Here is an 18,317-nt window from a genome sequence, read left to right on the forward strand (position 1 = left end):
CATGTCCACTGTATGATATTCCCAGCTGATGTCTGGGAAGTTAAAATCCACTCATAAGGACAAGGGCAGCTGATCTAGAAATATCCCTTAATTCCTTGTAGAATAATTCATTGGTGTCATTGTCCTGGCTGGGTGGTTGATAGTAGACTCCCACAAAAACATCCACTTTATTTGCTTTCCCCTTCATCTTTACCCAACCATGTCATCACCAACTGTAAGCACCATGCATTCCAACCCCTCCCTTACATACAGCATCACCCCCGTGCCTTGCCTGCCATGCCTATCCCTCCTGAAGAGCCTATAACCATCCATCATGGCACCCCAGTCACAGGACTCATCCCACCAAGTTTTGCTGATGCCAATGATGTCATAGCTCTGGGACTGGGCCAAAGCTTCTAGTTCCTCTTGTTTATTCCTCATGCTGCACGCATTAGTATAAAGACATTTCAAATGTGCTCCAGTGTACTCAGCACATTGTGGAGCAGACTGAAGGACCTTGCTAGCACACTGTCCCTCAAACATTGGTGTGCCGCCCCCAGGCTTATCTCTAGTGAGCCTGGTTTTATCCCTTTAACCTTTCAAATCTAGTTTAAAGCTCTTTCAATATGAGAAGGCAGTAAAAGGGCAGAATAAAGAAAGCACAATAATTGAAATCCACATCATCTCTTTCCATCTTGCAGAGAATTTCTAAAGCTGTAAAAATGGGGGTCCATTGCAAAGTAGACCTATTAGCCAGAATGACTCCTGCGCCTGTTGTGCTCTCTGGAATTCAACCGGAGGTGTGGGAGGCACAGATCCATGCAATCTCCATTGAGACTTCTGTCTGTCCTTGGATATCTGCCACGTTTAGGGAACAGTGTAAGAGGCAGACAGAGAAGACAGTTGTTACTCTGCACCTTCTGCCACTGGACAGCTGTTATACCTATATAATTTCATGTCAATAACTATCAGTGACAAATACAGTAACAAATCTTTCATCTTCACATCAAAAAGAGATCTTTCCAAGGGGTACTGACATGAGAGGGAAAATCCAGCTTCTTATACCCAGGTTTTCAGAATGCTTAATTTACATACGATACAGATGCAAGTTAATCAATTACATAAAATTAATAACATTTTTTTCAAAGCATGGTGACCAAGAAGGTAGCTTTTATATTAGCATCTTTGTAAAGAGGAGTCTAAACTCAGGATTTATGTATAAGACTTAGGGAAGCTATTTATTCCACATACCTATGCTGTTAGCAAAAAAACCCAACCTAAACAACAAAACCCTAAACTCAAAAAAACAAGCTAACTGAGAGAGTAATATATTCAGTAAGGAAAATCAGATGATGTTATAGTTTTTATATATTATATATATCAGATGACGCTACATGCTGGCATCTGCTAGCATTGTTCCAAACCATAGGCTTATTTAAAGAACTATTCTCTAAAAAACATCTTGTAAGTGATGTCAGATCTGACCTGGCATGACACAAATTACCTGACCTTCTTTATAGACAAAAGTAATAACACAGAAATATTCCATTCCTCCCCACCCCAATAAAATCATAGAATCATTTAGGTTGGAAAAAACCCTTAAGATCATCGAGTCCATCCTAACACTGCAAAGTCCACCACTAAACCATGTCCCTAGGTGCCACGCCTGCACATCTTTTAAATGCCTCCAGGGATGGTGACTCAACCACTACCTCGGGCAGCCTGGCCTGTTCCAATGACATGCTTTTATTGGATGGGGAAGGAAGAGGGAAGAGTTGTCTGAAAAAAAAGGTAAGTTATTTTTTTAATAACATTTTGTGTATTAAAAGAAAGGCACAAGACAAAAACCAACACAGTCCTAGGATGGTCATGGATTGGTTAGTCATAGCAGGCTTACAGCTGTAGGAGATATCTACAGGGTTACTCTGTAGAAAGCTTCCAATGCAAATATACAGGCAGCTCAAATACACTGGCAATCCAAAAGGTGCTTTACTCATAGACAATCTGTCAATTCTGTTCTTTTAGAATCATAGAATCATTTAGGTTGGAAAAGACCTTTAAGATCGAGTCTAACTATTAACCTAGCACTGCCAAGTCCATCACTAAACCATGTCCTTAAGTACCACGTCTACACGTCTTTTAAATACCTCCAGGGATGGTGACTCAACCATTAGCCTGGGCAGTGTGTTCCAGTGCTTGGCAACCCAGCCTGTCCAGATCCCTCTGCAGAGCCTTCCTACCCTCAAGCAGATCAACGCTCCCAGGCAACTTGGTGTCATCTCCAAACTTCCTGAGGGTGCACTCAATCCCCTTGTCCAGATTGTTGATAAAAGTATTAAACAGGACTGGCCCCAATACTGAGCCATGGGGAACACCACTTGTGACTGGCCACCAACTGGATTTAACTCCATTCACCACAACTCTTTGGCCATCCATCCAGCTTTTCACCCAGTGTAGAGTACACTCGTCCAAGCCATGAGCAGCCAGTTTCTCCAGGAGAACGCTGTGGAAAATGGTGTCAAAGGCTTTACTAAGGTCTGGGTAGACAACATCCACAGCCTTTCCCTCATCCACTAGGCAGGTCATCTTGTGGTGGAAGGAGATCAGGTTTGTCAAGCAGGACCTGCCTTTCATAAACCCATGCTGTCTGGGCCTGATCCCCTAGTTGTCCTGCACGTGCCACGTGATGGCACTCAGGATGATCTGCTCCATAACCTTCCCCAGCACTGAGGTCAGGCTGATGGGCCTGTAGTTCCCCGGATCCTCCTTCCTGCCCTTCTTGTAGATGGGCGTCACATTGGCTAACCTCCAGTCTGCTGGTACCTCCCCAGTTTGCCAGGACTGTTGATAAATGATGGAGAGTAGCTTGGCAAGCTCCTCTGCCAGCTCCCTCGGTACCCTTGGGTGGATCCCATCCAGCCCCATAGACTTGTGTGTGTCTAAGTGGAGCAGCAGGTCGCTATCCATTTCCCCTTGGATTATGGGGGCTTCATTCTGCTCCCCATCCCTGTCTTCTAGTTCAGGGGGCTTGGTACCCCAAGAACAACTGGTCTTACTATTAAAGACCGATACAAAGAAGGCATTAAGTCCCTCAGCCTTTTCCTCATCCTTTGTCACTATGCTTCCCCCTGCACCCAATAAAGGATGGAGATTCTCTTTCGGCCTCCTTTTGTTGTGAATATATATATAGAAATATTTTTTATTGTCTTTTACTGCAGTAGCTAAATTCAGTTCTAGTTGGGCTTTGGCCCTTCTAATTTTCTCCCTGTGTAACCTCATGACATCTTTGTAGCCCTCCTGAGTTGCCTGCCCCTTCTTCTATGAAGATATTGTGCTTTGGGAAACCTTCCTCTTAAAATTCCAATAACTAATTGGAAGATACTTTATCTTCCACCAAATCCTTCCATAAAGCGTCACACTCCTGGCAAATTTCCAGCTATAAAGATTTTGTGGCTGTTTCCCATCCCTGTATTCCTTTTAAGGCACCTTCCTTCCCAATCTCCAGACTCAGAAGAAAACCAAAAGAAACAAGTACATTCCATACAACTCTGACAGCAGGGCCAATCCCCAACAAATTAAATTGTTTGGTACCAGTTACCCTTATTCTGTCTCTTCCAACAGAAAGCCTTTCAGGGCACAGTCTGTCTCTTTTCTGTGCTTAAAGGACACAAAAGGCCCAGTCCTCACTGGGAATGCTGGACAGTATTTGGATTCTAACAGATGCTTTGGTCTTCCCTCCATTATCAGACCATCCCTACAAGACATCACGCTCAGACTGCTGAGGATCTTCTACATTTGTCATCAGACATTAAATCCATATACAAATGAATGTACATTTCTTCTTCTTTTAAAAAGACTCCTTGTCCTTCTTCTCTCTGTATGTTGGCTTAAGCACAATGAATCTATTCCTTACAATCTCTGAATCTGTGCTCACAGTTTGCTGTGCACAGGCTCCTGTAGTTGCGTGCAGCCTAATATGAGCTGGCCCAATAGTCAGAAACCAAACCTCTCAATACACACATTCAAATACAGATTTTTGAATATGCAAATACAATAGTCATAGTGGTAAGTGCATGGAACACAAATCCCTGTGAGGGTTTTGACTCCACTGTCCATATGGAACTACAAAATCACCATGCAAACACAAAAAGTGTTTTCTAAACTGCTCATCACCTTAGGCCCAAACCAAACAAGCACAGAGACTGAATTACCTCTTGCCCATGGAGAAAATATTGCTTTTGATCGCAGGGTTGAGGTTTTTGGCAAGGTATCAGGGAACTCCCTGTGTGGCTGCCTGTATCATACAGAACTGTATGTAGCTAGAGGGCAAACATAAGGTTCCCACTGTGTCAACATATCAACCTTTGTAAACACAAATATGGAATGTAAAATAAGAAGCGGCAAGACTATATCATGCCAGCGGTACATGCTGTATTTATTTTTTTAGTGCATATGCTCTGAATCAAAAGATCTTTGCAGGGGTTCCACTGCCATTCTCCTTCAAAATTAGGCATTTCTAAATGCACAACAGCTGATGAGAATACTTTTCAAGTTGAAAGAAACCCTATATGAAGAAATCTAATTTAAGAATGTCTATTTTTTTCTTAATACCTTTTTAGGTTTTATTTTCTCACTATAGTGTATCTTGAATCACTGTCAGTTATTAAATTGTATCCAGAGGGTATTCTTGCAATGCAGTGTTTAAGGACAACAGCTCTCCCAGCATCTTCAGTTACCAACTCCCTGCCATTGAGGAGGTTATGGAGAAGGTACATACTGTAGGAACAAAATTTCACATAAACCATCTGTGATAAAAGGATGGTTTATATTTGCATATTTTCTAATCAATTGTGATTTTTGTACTGAACCACTGTGATTTAAAAGTCAGTGCATATACTGACTTTCACATGTATGAGTATAGAAAAAAGCCAGGAAATTATCTTACATCTTATATTGTTAGGAAATGAGAAAGCATAATCTGTAAGGGGGAGCCTCTTTTTGATTGTTTGTTTAGGAAAGACTAGGCTGCTTGTGATCAAATTCAGGAAGAAAAGGATATTATTAGGATAGCAAGGAAAGCAGGATGTAAACTACTCAGGTCTAGTTGCTCTCATTAATTCCAAGTAAAATTATGTCTACTTTCTCTGCCCTACAGTAGAATTAACATTCCTGTCCAGAGAGTGAAAGACTTCAAAGATCTTAGCATGAGAAGAATAGTTTTAAGATTAACACATATAGCTTATTTAAATATTAAAGCCCAGTGTTTAGAATCAGAATATTCGTACTTGCTCTATGGCAGCATCCAGATTTTATTGAGTATTTCTCTCAGTCAAGATCAATTTGATCTGTTGATAGTGGTAAAGAAGGACGTAAAGATGTAGAGCCCTCTGGCCTCAGCATTTAATCAGTTTTTGGAGGAGTAGCATATTGTTGACTAGGAAGATGATAGCCAGGTACCTCTTTATTTTCAAAAATGTGCACAAGATCCTATTTCACTAAGTACTAAGCATATGAGCTAATAGGTCATTCTCCATTTCAGAAAAGTATGCATTTCTAGTGACGACTATTTTCCAAAGAAGCTTTGACTCTCAGCTGCCTAATAGGATTGTGCTCACCACTGCTGTTTGTGCTTTCTCTCGTTCTCCGCTTCTGTCAAACATACATATGAACCACAGCCTGTCAATCCTGCAGCCTCATGTTTGCAATATGCCAGCCCATTTGACATAGCTTCTTATTGGCTCTTTGACCTCAGCTATCGCTTTGAGCTGCAGTTCCTGTATGTTCACAAAGGAGAACCTGACTATTCCTTCATTTACCATCTTTTTAAAAACCGAAATCTATGACATTAAAACTTTCTATTATTATCATAGAAAACACAAACATTATCTTGTCTATGACCAAAAAATGTCAGCACTTGGTATTTACAGACATTGTAGTTTCAGCCTAAATAATAAAAACCTGTACTATCTAAGGATATTAATGAATGGACTTATACATATAATCAACTGTTTACAGATTTCTGAAAGATATATTGAATTTGGTTTATGCATGATACCAAAGTTGCTTTTGAAATGGACTTCATCCAAAAGGCATTTCAAATATTACATGAATGACATTTGAAAACTGTTAAGACTAAGACTTTGAGATGAAAGCAGTTAGTATTGTAATCAAGGACTGATGAACAAATAAACAGTGAATAAACAATGGAGAAACAATTCTGTGTGTCTCAGTAAACACATCATATGCCTAAACATGCTCCTTTGCTTCCCTGGCAATATTTGCATAACTTATGCCAGTTAATTTCATAAGATGGGTGAGTCCATCAAAGACCTCAGCTATTCCAAGGGGTCCTCTTCCCTCAGCTCTGCCCACCTTTCTACTCCCAGCTGCACTCTCATGTATTTTATTCACAAAATCATGGAATGGGTTGGGTTGGAAGGGACCTTAAAGCCCATCAAGTTCCACCCCCCCTGCCATTGGCAGGGACATCTTCCACTAGACCAGATTGCTCAAAGCCACATCCAACCTGGACTTGAACACTTCCAGGGATGGGGCATCTACAACTTCTCTGCTCTGGGCAACCTGTTCCAGTGTCTCACCACCCTCACAGTAAAGAATTTCTTCCTAATATCTCATCTAAATCTACTCTCTTTCAGTTTAAAACTATTGCCCCTTATCCTATTGCTACAGGCCCTACTAAAAAGTCTGTCCCCATCTTTCTTATAAGCCCCCTTTAAGTATTGAAAGGCACCTATAAGGTCTCCATGGAGTCTTCTCTTCTCCAGGCTGAAGAAGCCCAACTTTCTCAGCCTGTCTTCATAGGAGAGGTGCTTCAGCCCTCTGATCATCTTTGTGGCCTTCTTCTGGACTCATTCCAACAGGTCCATGTCCTTCTCATTTTGGGAGCTCCAAAAGCTGAACACAGTACTCCAGGTGGCATCTCTCAAGAGCAGAGTAGAGACCTGCTGGCCATGCCTCTTTTGATGCAACCCAGGATACAGTTGGCTTTCTGGGCTGCAAGCAAACATTATCAGGCCATGTTGAGCTTTTCATCCACCAGTAATCCCAAATCCTCCTCCTCAGGGCTGCTCTCAATCCATTCTCTGCCCAGCCTGTATTGATACTGGGGGTTACCCTGACCCAGGTGCAGGACCTTGCACTTGGCCCTGTTGAACCTCATGAGATTCACATGGGCCCACCTCTCTAGCCTGTCAAGGTCCCTCTGGATGGCATCCCTTCCCTCCAGCATGTCGACTGCACCACTCAGCTCGTTGTCATTGGCAAACTTGCTGAGGGTGCACTCGATCCCACTGTCCACGTCCCCAACAAAGATGTTGAACAGCACCGGTCCCAGTACAGAACCCTGAGGAATGCCGCTCATCACCAGTCTCCGCTTGGACACTGAGCTGTTGACCACAACTTTTCAAGTGCAACCATCCATCCAATTCCTTATTCACCGAGTGGTCCACCCATCAAATCCATGTCTCTCCAGTTTAGAGACAAGGATGTCATGCAGGACAGTATCAAAAGCTTTGCACAAGTCCAGGTAGATGACATCGGTCACTCTTCCCTCATTTGTCAACACTGTAACCCCATCATAGAAGGCCACCAAATTTGTCAGGCAAGATTTGCCCTTAGTGAAGCCATGTCGGCTGTCACCATTCACCTCCTTATTTTCCATGTGCCTTAGCATAGTTTCTAGGAGGATCTTGCCAAGCACAGAGGTGAGACTGACTGGCCTGTAGTTTCCCAGGTCTTCCTTATTTCCCTTTTAAAAATGGGGGGGTTATTTCTCCTTTTCCTGTCCATGGAAACTTCACCGGACTGCCACAACTTCTCAATATGATGGAGAGTGGCTTAGCAACTTCATCTGCCAGATCTCTCAGGACCCGTGGATGCATCTCATCAGGTCCCATGGACTTGTGTACTTTCAGGCTCCTTAGATGGTCTTGAACCTGATCTTCTCCTATAGCGGGTGGTTCTTTATTCTCCCAGTGTCTGCCTTTGCCTTCTGTGACTTGGCTGGAGCACTTGCTGGTGAAGATCAAGGTGAAAAAGTCTTACCTGGCTCTGATGCTTGTTGGATCCTTTTGTGAATTGTTTTAAGTTACAATGCAACAAGGAGTTTTGAAATAGGAAAGTTCCTAAAAAATTCATAGATGATTGTGTGGCTAGATTATATTCCAGTAATCTTACTTGTTGGTCAAGGATTCATTCAAAAGCCACATATAGTTCTTAATACAAAATTGAAAACTTTGCAGGCTCATAAAAGGCAAATATAGATGTTAGAAAAGTGTTGTGGACTGTTCCTAGCAAGTAATGTGAACAAATGGCCACCTACAGAATATTCATGGCGTCTTTTTTAAAGATCTTTTCTTAAGAAGTATCCAAAGCAATTGGTGGATACCTTAACACGTTATCTCAGATTGAAAAATATCTTTTGAACAAGATAAAGATCAGCTAGTATACACAAGTTCTGCAAAAATCTAGCTTTCAGCACAGTCAAATATACTGACTTATGCTAATGCCAACTAAAATCATAAGCTTGTATCTACAATGGATCTTAACATTACAGTATAAGAAGATTTTGATTCACGTATACTGGGAAGGATGGACAGTTTCTGCTAGTTTTATGATGATTAAGAATTACCTCAAAACTTTCTAACTCTTATAGCTAATTTAGCATCTGGTAAAAGTCACTAGAATATTTTCTTTCATTTTATATTTAAAAAGGAAAAGTTCATACCATGTAAGGGTTGAATAATATACATTCAATTAGTTTACATAGTTTCAATAGTTAGCCCCCTGGTTGGCTATCTCATGTCTTCTTGTTCAGAAACTTGACAAAGTATTGTCATATATTGATAACTTAGTTTGAATTTTCAGACTGAGCATGATTCTTCAGACAGAATTACAACTGTGTGGTTGGTTCATACATTTTCCACATAAAGAAGAAAACTTGCATCATATGTAGAATATCATTGCCAATATTCACAGTAAGTTAAGTTTTAATTTTACTATTTGATTTTAATCAACTTATACAGAAATTTTATACTAGTTTTCTTTTTTAGTAGTTACTCTAAAAGTCATTATTTTATTAAACTCAAACTGCTTCAACCTGCTTTAAGGTTCAAATCTGAAAAAAAAAACCCCAAACATAAGAAACACACATTTCACTATGATTTTAATAGTATTTTCACAGTTCTATTTCACAAAATATCAACCAAAACAAAACCCATTTTCCCATGTTGGGCTCCTTTTGTGGCAATAATATTTACTTACATATATTGCGAGACCTAAAACCTACTGAATATTACTCTGTCTTCAAGAATGATCTACTACGTCAAAATGTACCTGACTCTTATAGACAACTTTACTATGGATAAATCTGAAGGGTACATGCTGTTTTGCTAAGAATGAAGCATTCCAAAGTGTCATAAATGACAATTTCATTTTTTTTAATTTAGAAATAACTTAGACAAATATTATTGCTATTGCTTATAATGTCTTTTGCAAATAAAAACAAATATAATGAAAATATAACTGAAAAATTATGTTCCTTTTGCTGTACTCTGATCTACCATAATATACAATAACATTTGTAGTCTGTTACAAATAGTATTTTCAAAATGACTGCTGGGGTTCTACTTTACACATATACCGTACATATTCATACTCTTACTTACACACAAGTTTTATATATGTGTGTTTGTTTAGTTCCAGAAAGCATGTCATGGAAACCAAACAAATATAACATGCTCTGAAAGGTTTTCTTTATAGAGATGTTCTGCTGAATAAATACTGAAGTGTGCAATTTAATAAAAAGAAGGGGAAAAAAGAAAAAAAAGAGAGAGACAGACAGATTGTAATAGAAATTATCTTGCTACTTGAAGATTGCTATGCATCCTGGGTGAGAGCTCAGCTGGAAGTGATGTATGAGGACTCTGAAAGTCACATTGTATTGTACTGTCTTAAAAGTACCAGAATGAAGAGAACAGTTCTGAGATATTGAGATGAGGAGAGGCTATTATCATGTCCTGATGCCCTACTGAGGGAATTGAATATGTCCCTTCTCCAAAGCTCTTATCTGAAGCAGTCAGAAAATTGATAGAACTGTGAATTGTTCTAACAGTGCTTAGAAGTTCAGAGCTGAAACCTTCCTCTGGAAAGCAGCTTAGTAATATTTTTTTTTTTAATTAAAAATCAAGAGGAAGCTAAAAGATCTTTTGTAAGCCTCTTCAAACAGCTTTCTCATTGTAATCTACATAATCACAATAAAAAAAGAAAATAATTTAAAGGTTAGAATACACTGTTTACTTATGAAAAGAGATGTGATAGACACTTTTACATTCAACAATGTGAGAAAAAGAGTTCAGGAAACAGTCTGACACAGAAAACATAATAATTTTGAATTAATTTTTAACTTTCAACATTGCATGGAAATTTGGGCTTTTATGGAGATTAGTTTGTGATGTTTACTGGAAGAATCTTGAGGAACCCAATATGTGGGATGGGAAGAAGGCCTGTGGTTATCCTATATCAACTACAATAGCCAACATTATAAGCAACAGGAAAAATCTGGTAGATAAAAGTTACCTAAAAAAAAAATAATTCTAAATTCTAAGGTTCCAAACTTTGTCGGAAATTTTGGGAAAGGAGATGAAGCATGTATGTTAAACTGAGCTATAAGCAGAATTGTACAAAATATTTGCAAATAACCCTTAGAATATTTCTCTAGCTTTAATACTTGACACAAATGTTATGTTCCAACTATGCTATATATAAAGACTGGTCATGAATAATTTTAGTGAATTTGATTTCAGGAAATATATAGAATCATAAAATCATAGGATATAAGGTTAAGCAATAACTTAGTATTAGCTGATAGGATAAAGACATAACTTCTAGTTACCTTAGGCAATTATAATACTAAAAAACACACCTCTAGGAGGAGATTTTATATGTAAATGTAGGACCACCTTAGTACAATAAGCTAGACAAAAATTAGAACATGTGCAAATGAGCTTTTATACAAGTGACCAATCAACTATTTCAGTGTGATGCTTTTTCTTGTTACTATTTTGTATAAAAGACACTGCATGTTTCCTAAAAGGTGTGCTGACTGCATTAGGTGCCTAGCACCCAATTCTGCAGCATTGAAACATCTTGATACTGTGTGTTGATTGGCTTATTGCATACCAGGTGAAGAACCCAGATTTGAGACAACAGTAGTACATTGTAAATGTGTAAAAATCAGCCTCTTGTCAAAATCTTTAGGGAATACTCATTAAATATGCATAACCTACACAAGCATTCACATTAGTCGGAAGTGAAATTAGCAGCATTTCTTTTGCACTACATTTAAAGAACCTGTAGGTATCAGAGGAAATAAAGGAATTAAGTTGCTCACACATTGCTAATAAAATACAGATTAAAAAAAGTTTGATCTGAGGCAAAGCATATTTTAACAATATTCACATAGGTCCATCACAGTAAAATATTATTCCTACAGTTCAAACAAGATTTCAACTGTTCTATCTACAATTTGTGTGCAAACAGGAATTCTGAGTTTCATGTTACTGAATCATTGTAGACTTTAATAGTTTGTGATTATACAAAGTTCACATATCTTGTTTTAAGCTGTTTGAATACAGCATGACAAAAGCAACTGAATGTGATCATCTCATTTCATGCATGTCTTATTTTATTCTATTTTGAGTCACTGAATCACTGGACTTCTGTCTTTAATAACTTATCAGAAACCTGATCAAAGAATTAAATGCTTTGAAATTCCTGCGCTTAGCAGGAAACTAAGAGTAGCAAATACTTTTCAAGAAGTATTCAGATCTCAGAGAAAACACTGCTTTAGGGATACTTTTCTCAAGATGACACATTCTTATAATGTCACTGAAATCAGGAATCAAACCTCTTAACACCAATGTAGTATTAAGAAGCAGGCACTCCTTTATTGCAGCGCTGGGTGCTTGGTGGCATCTCCACAAATCAAGCACACCTATGCAGATTTTACCATTACATTTATACACAGAATTGCAAGGTTGTACACTCCCAGTTACTATGATTAGTAATTTGCATATAATTATAATATCTGATGTGTCATCCTCTTCTGTTACTACGCTTGTGCAGAGGAAGGGTCTTCACCTGGGCAAGGGTCTTCTTGACCTGTGGGTGTGTTTTTTAGTATTATAATGAAGGTAGCTCACTTCAGGACACCTTAAAAGGCAGTTTTGTTGCCAAGTTGGACGGCTAGATATCTGCCTTGCCAAGCTGTCCAATAACTCATCCTATACACAATAGAACCTAGGTGCTCTGGTTATGGCCTAGAGAGTAAGGTTATTATGGTCTATAGAATAGGGACTTCAAGTAACACAGTCTCAGATAACAAGCAGCACAGCAACTCATACATCATTGGTTAATAAGTGCTAACATAATTCTAATATGGAGGTTAACTCCTTAAAATCAAGATGCTCCTATAGCTAACTGTTTCACAAACACAAAATATCGAATGATTTAGTAAAACTTTAAGACAATCTGCAACAAAAGGTGATGTGTTTTTAATGCTTAGGCTAAATCAAAATTGCTGGATAATTGTACAAAGAAATCGATAGTGATTTTACAGAATTCCTGAACCATCAGGAAATTAATATTGATATGGAGAAATAGTGTGAAATAGGGACAATAAACATCGATTGTGATTGTATATGTCTGCTCAAGGAGTGTAGGTGTGGTGATTGGTCACATAACCATATAGTTTTAAGGAAATACCTGCTCAAGGAGTATAGGTGTGGTAACCATATAATTTTAAGGAAATACCTACTCTTCTTCCTCTAACAAAGGGGCTATTTATAAAAAGGATGAGAAACATTCCAATGTTATCTAGAGATCTCCTAGCTAAAGAAAACCAGATGATCGACAAGGACATGAACTAGCTGCAAACTTGCAAGGCCACCATATTCCAGGAAAAGGACTGATAAGCTAATTAACATACGAAGTGAGAGTATGTGGGTTTAGGTAACGAATATGTATAGGCATTAATTGAATATTCATTTGTTTTATTGTATAAATATGAGATGGTTCATCACTTCAGGCATGCACACTTGTACTGGAGCGATCCCCCGAGCATCTGCGTGCAATAAGCATACCTACTTTATAACTTTCAAGTTATAGAGTTTAATTCCGTATGTCAATACAAATGAGTGATTTTCTTTGTATTTATCTTACTTGCTAGTCTAATAACACACTGATATGGAGAAATAGTGTGAAATGGGGACAATGGACATCGATTGTGATTGTATATGTCTGCCCAGGAATGTGGGTATGGTGACTAGTCATGGGTGCGATGTCTGGTCACATAGGCACACAGCTTTGAGGAGACCTCTACAGTTTTGAGGAGACGCCTGCCCTTCTTCCTCTAACAAAGGGGCTATGTAACAAAGAATGAGAAAAGGATGAGAGATATTCCAATGCTATCTAGAGGGAGGGAGTGCTAAGTCTCCTTGCTGGAGAAGATCGGATGGTCACAAGAACATGAATCACCTACAAACCTGCAAGACCACCACATTGCAGGCAAAGGACTGATAAGCTAATTAACATATGAGGCGAGAGTAAGCGGGTTTAGGTAACGAATATGTATAGGCTTTAATTGAATATTCATTTGTTTTATTGTATAAATGTGAGATGGTTCGTCACTTCGGGCATGCACGCTTGTGGAGGAGCGATCCCCCGTGCATTTGCGCGCAATAAACATACCTACTTTATAACTTTTGAGTTATAGAGTCTAATTCCGCACGTCAACACTAGCATGTATTAAACAGCTGATAAACCATTGTTTCATTACAAAAATAACTATGACAAAGATGTAAAATGAAAAGCAATGTTTTATAGGAAATGTGTTTTATGCAGACAATATCAGATTCTAGTTCAGAAATGAGCATTTTACTTTAGTCTTGTTTCTCACCTCTCTGCCCTTGCTTTGTTTAAGGAGATCCTGTCAAGAAAATAAAGTGATGAAAAAGGAAAAAGGAATCTGAGACCATGTCTGTTGTACAGGTTAGCACATGTACTAGCTATAAGCCTGTATCCTGTGTAGGAACATCCAGTATAAAGAGCATCACAGGATCCAAGAAATGGGCTTCTTCAACAACCAGTCTGGTAGGGAATAAAGACAGAAAGCAGTTCAGCCAGTGGGACACCTACCAACAGTTCTATTATCCCAAAATAGGACCAATGTGGGATCATCGTTTTGTTGCTACTGTGACCAGCAGGGACTGAAGGTAGTAGAGTACCCATGACAGCGTATACTTCCAACCAGGGCTTCCCCACAAGACTTTCAGAAGCTCAGTCTATTCATAAGCTACTGAAGTTTACAACTGATCAGAGAAAAGGTTTTAAAAAAAAGAAATTGGGAAGAGGAAACAGAGAGGGACTGAGAGAAAGGGGGTAGAGAGTTTCTGGCTCCAGTGACATGCTCTTTTGTAAGTAGCCACAATGCTGTATTAATTTTTCAAATGAACCTGTTTGTCCCTCTGAGCCCATTTAAGCAGTTGTCACTAGCTGTGGGAAAGCCAGTGAAGCCATACTATACAGCAGTTTAGATGTGAAACTCTATCAGCTATCAATGCAATGCCATTAGATTTCTTACAGTGACAATCCCATCCTATTTCCCATCCTTCCTAGACAACCTTGCCTATTCTTTGGTGAGAATTGCTCCATTGTACATACAGACATTCACATTCTTGATAAGGCATTCAGGGGAAAAGTTCATGAGCCACATCCTCTGTTGGTATAACTTCATTTCCTTTCCCCCTTCTCCCAAGAGTAAGTGGGTGATCTGACTCCCTGTGTTGAAAGGTAACAAGGTTCTCTATTCAGCTGCAGTCAGACTTAGAGTATGTGTTAAGGCCCAGACAGCCTGCGATGCTGAATAGAGATACTAAAGGTTCATGTTTCTCTGCTGGGAATTTTCACAGACCAGAAAGGAATGCTGTGTTTTTGTTGTACAACTTCTGATTGAAAACTGACAGAACTCCAAAGCATAAAATCAGTTATTCTCATAGCACAAGACATAAAAATGTAGGAATAAAAGTGACCAAGAGGATTTGTTGGCTGGCTTAAGTGAGCAATGTTAAGACTGTAATGGGACAATAAACAGAAATGTAGAAACAGGTCACTGAAAATCTGAGTCCTGCTGATTAGACTGGTCATTACTACTAATCATTCTGCTTAATCTCAGGCAAACACTTTGCTTTTGAAATGTTCTTTTGATGGAATAGTAGAATTCAATAGTAATAATAATTATTATTATTTATTTTTTCCATAAACAGAACATTTCACAACATAATTTTTATTGATAACTGAGTTTGACCAATGATTTGCAATGTGTTGAAAATAAACTCAAGTTCAGAGTAATCAGTAGAGGAAATTTTCTACTAAATGTGATTAACAGCAACAGGCTTTGATTCATATCATGGAGTGGTCTTAGAAGGTGTGAACTGGATTTTTTTAGGAGAAAACAAAACCAGTTCATACAGTCCAAGCACTAACAGCTGTTTGGACCACAAAACGAGGTTAGAATTAATTCAAAGCAACCCTCCTGCAGTGCATACAGTGCAAATGTCGGGTCCTCTTTTCCTGCAGATCTTCATATTTGCTAACAGAACATAGCCTATGCCTTTTTTGATGTGTGCAGAGCATAAACAAGTATATAAATTACAGCACACTATCTCTTCCCACTGTCTTCAATAAAGCAATGTGTTAACTTTCATTGCATCAGATGTTAATAAAAACTAAAGTATATTTTTCACATTTGGCTGGCTAAACTTGAGGTATTTGTCAAATCCCACTGTGATAAACAGATTTGAAAAGAAACAAATGCCAAACCACAATTTATTATTTTAGCATGCTCAAAAAAAAGCAAGATCCAACCAAGTATCTCAGGAAAAAAAACATGCCATGGTCCTGTGGAAAAATTCAGGAGCCTAAGGCTGTGTCTTAGCTCTGCCAACTATTTGCTAACTTGTATGGATTAAATTTGACCCCTTAGAGACTCAGTTTCTTCATTGGTGCAATGGGGTATAATGGTAAAATAGACTGAAGCTTGCAAGGGACTCATATATATTCTTATTTTGTCCAACTTAACTGAAGACTGGGGACATGCCGACATACCATTTACTATGAATAAACATATTATTTCACAAGAATTTAATTCCAATTTCACCATTGCAGTTTCAACAATACTCCACTGAGCTTCTACCTAAAATTCCAAAACTTCAGAGATTCAGCCAGTATTAATTTATGGTGCTGATTCATTAATATGAATGCCAGGTTATTTTGAATATTAAAAAACTTGTTTCAGCTGGGATTCATGCACTCATACTACATTTATTACCATCTAGGACATGAAACAGCTGTACAGTTTGTTGCTTCATTTCCACTTCTTGCATTTGCTACAATTGCCTTCTCTGGGTTTTTGTTTGATAGATCTAGTCAGCTGAAAATAACAATACTTTTATGTTTGAACAGCAGCTTCCACTCTAATACCTTTACTTATTTTACGAAAGCACTTGATACTTTGCTGACATGCAAAGTACATTTACTGACTGATTTTGTTAGCCACAACCAAACAGGGCTTGAGTTTACCATGATGCAATCTTTCAGCTGGCTGAATCCACACTGCCTGGGAGGACAAGGTTCAAGTTAAAGCCAGTCCTTACCCCATACTTGCATTTCTCTGCTTTGCAAACTACCTGATGCATTGTCAAAGAAGGGCTGAAACTGAAACCCAAAGCACAAATTAAGAGTGCTGAACTAATGTCAAAAGACAGACAGTTTCATCAGGGCCTTAGGTCTTTTGTTTATTTTTACTGAAAAAGCCCTGAAGCACATCAATATAAAATTGGTGGTAACACCAATAACTGCTGCTCTGTGTTACTCTACAAAGCATACCAATGCTTTTGTATATTCTTAGTGTTGACTCATCCAATCTAATTCCTACAGTGCTTCTAGTAACTATTATATTTTAAGTCGCTCTTCCTAGAAAATAATACTACTGAAAATTACAGACTTAACCAGTAACATTTTAAATTTGTCCTAGTCCTAGTCTTAAATATTGTTAAAATTGTTAAACTATTAAATCTATTGTGTATGTGTTATCAAATTTTGTAACCAGAATGTATAAGCTAACTTAACAAATACTATATGAACATATGGTTTTGTTTAACAATCTGCACATATTCTTGAAGAAACAGAATGCACACATAGTTTCAACTCAGGATGTCCCATTCAAAGAACTATCAAGGATGATTAACTGAAGTAATTGCTGCTTAGGACAAGGTGACTTTGAAGAACAATTACATCCTGGAAGGTTCCAAACGCAAGACTCTTGCAATCAAGTTATATCTGATACTTGTTGGACAGATAGCCAAAGATGTGTCCTTAAGTGAACTACCTTCATTATATTAAAAATCACACCCCTTACACCAGATACCCTGGCCCACAAAGAGACCCTTCCTCAATGAGCATGCATGGTTAACCAATAAGATTGTGTAACCATTATGCAGATTACCATCCAATCAGTGTTAGAGGGTTGGAAGTTAACAAATTAATATTCATGTAATCGTGTATAAATCTGATTGTGGAAACTACCAAGGTGTGCTAGCTCATCTAGCACCCAAACTTCACAACTTTGTATTAAAAGCACTGTCTTGTATTAGACTTTTTCTTTGATTTTGCACACTGGGTAATGAATTTACTTTTGAGATGATGTATGCAAAAGGAAATTCCAGTGGGTGCATTGTAATTTTATGTATTGAAGGGTGACACTGTACTATGAACTGTGATTTATTTATTGTTATCCAGGGATATCTAAAATACACGTTTATTGTAATATAAAGGATAGTACTCTTTATATAGTTTAGTTTCCTTATTTTACTATCAAAGCTAAGAAAATCAATAAAAGAAATGGATGTCAGGAAAGGAAGGAGAGAGAAAAAAAGCTGGAAAGAAATTTTTTGATAAGAACATGTTGCCAAATGCAATTAATATTTTGTTTTTCTAAGCACTGTGTATTAAAGTCTGTTACTCACTGAGAGCTAATAATAAAAGTATCGCTGCTGAAGTTAAGCTAAGTTGTATGACTGCTTATTGTCTATTTTCATTTTGTCTCACTGAATAGCTAATTCTCTCACAGGATTATCCTCATTTCTCATAGACTCAATTATTAATGAATGCATTAAATGATGCCATAGTTTTGGATCACCTCATATGGGTCCTGAGCCCTGTCCCATTAAGGCAACTGGAACATTACTATTCATATGAACAGA

Source organism: Falco biarmicus, chromosome W (genome assembly GCF_023638135.1).
Source record: "Falco biarmicus isolate bFalBia1 chromosome W, bFalBia1.pri, whole genome shotgun sequence".
Classification (NCBI taxonomy): domain Eukaryota; kingdom Metazoa; phylum Chordata; class Aves; order Falconiformes; family Falconidae; genus Falco; species Falco biarmicus.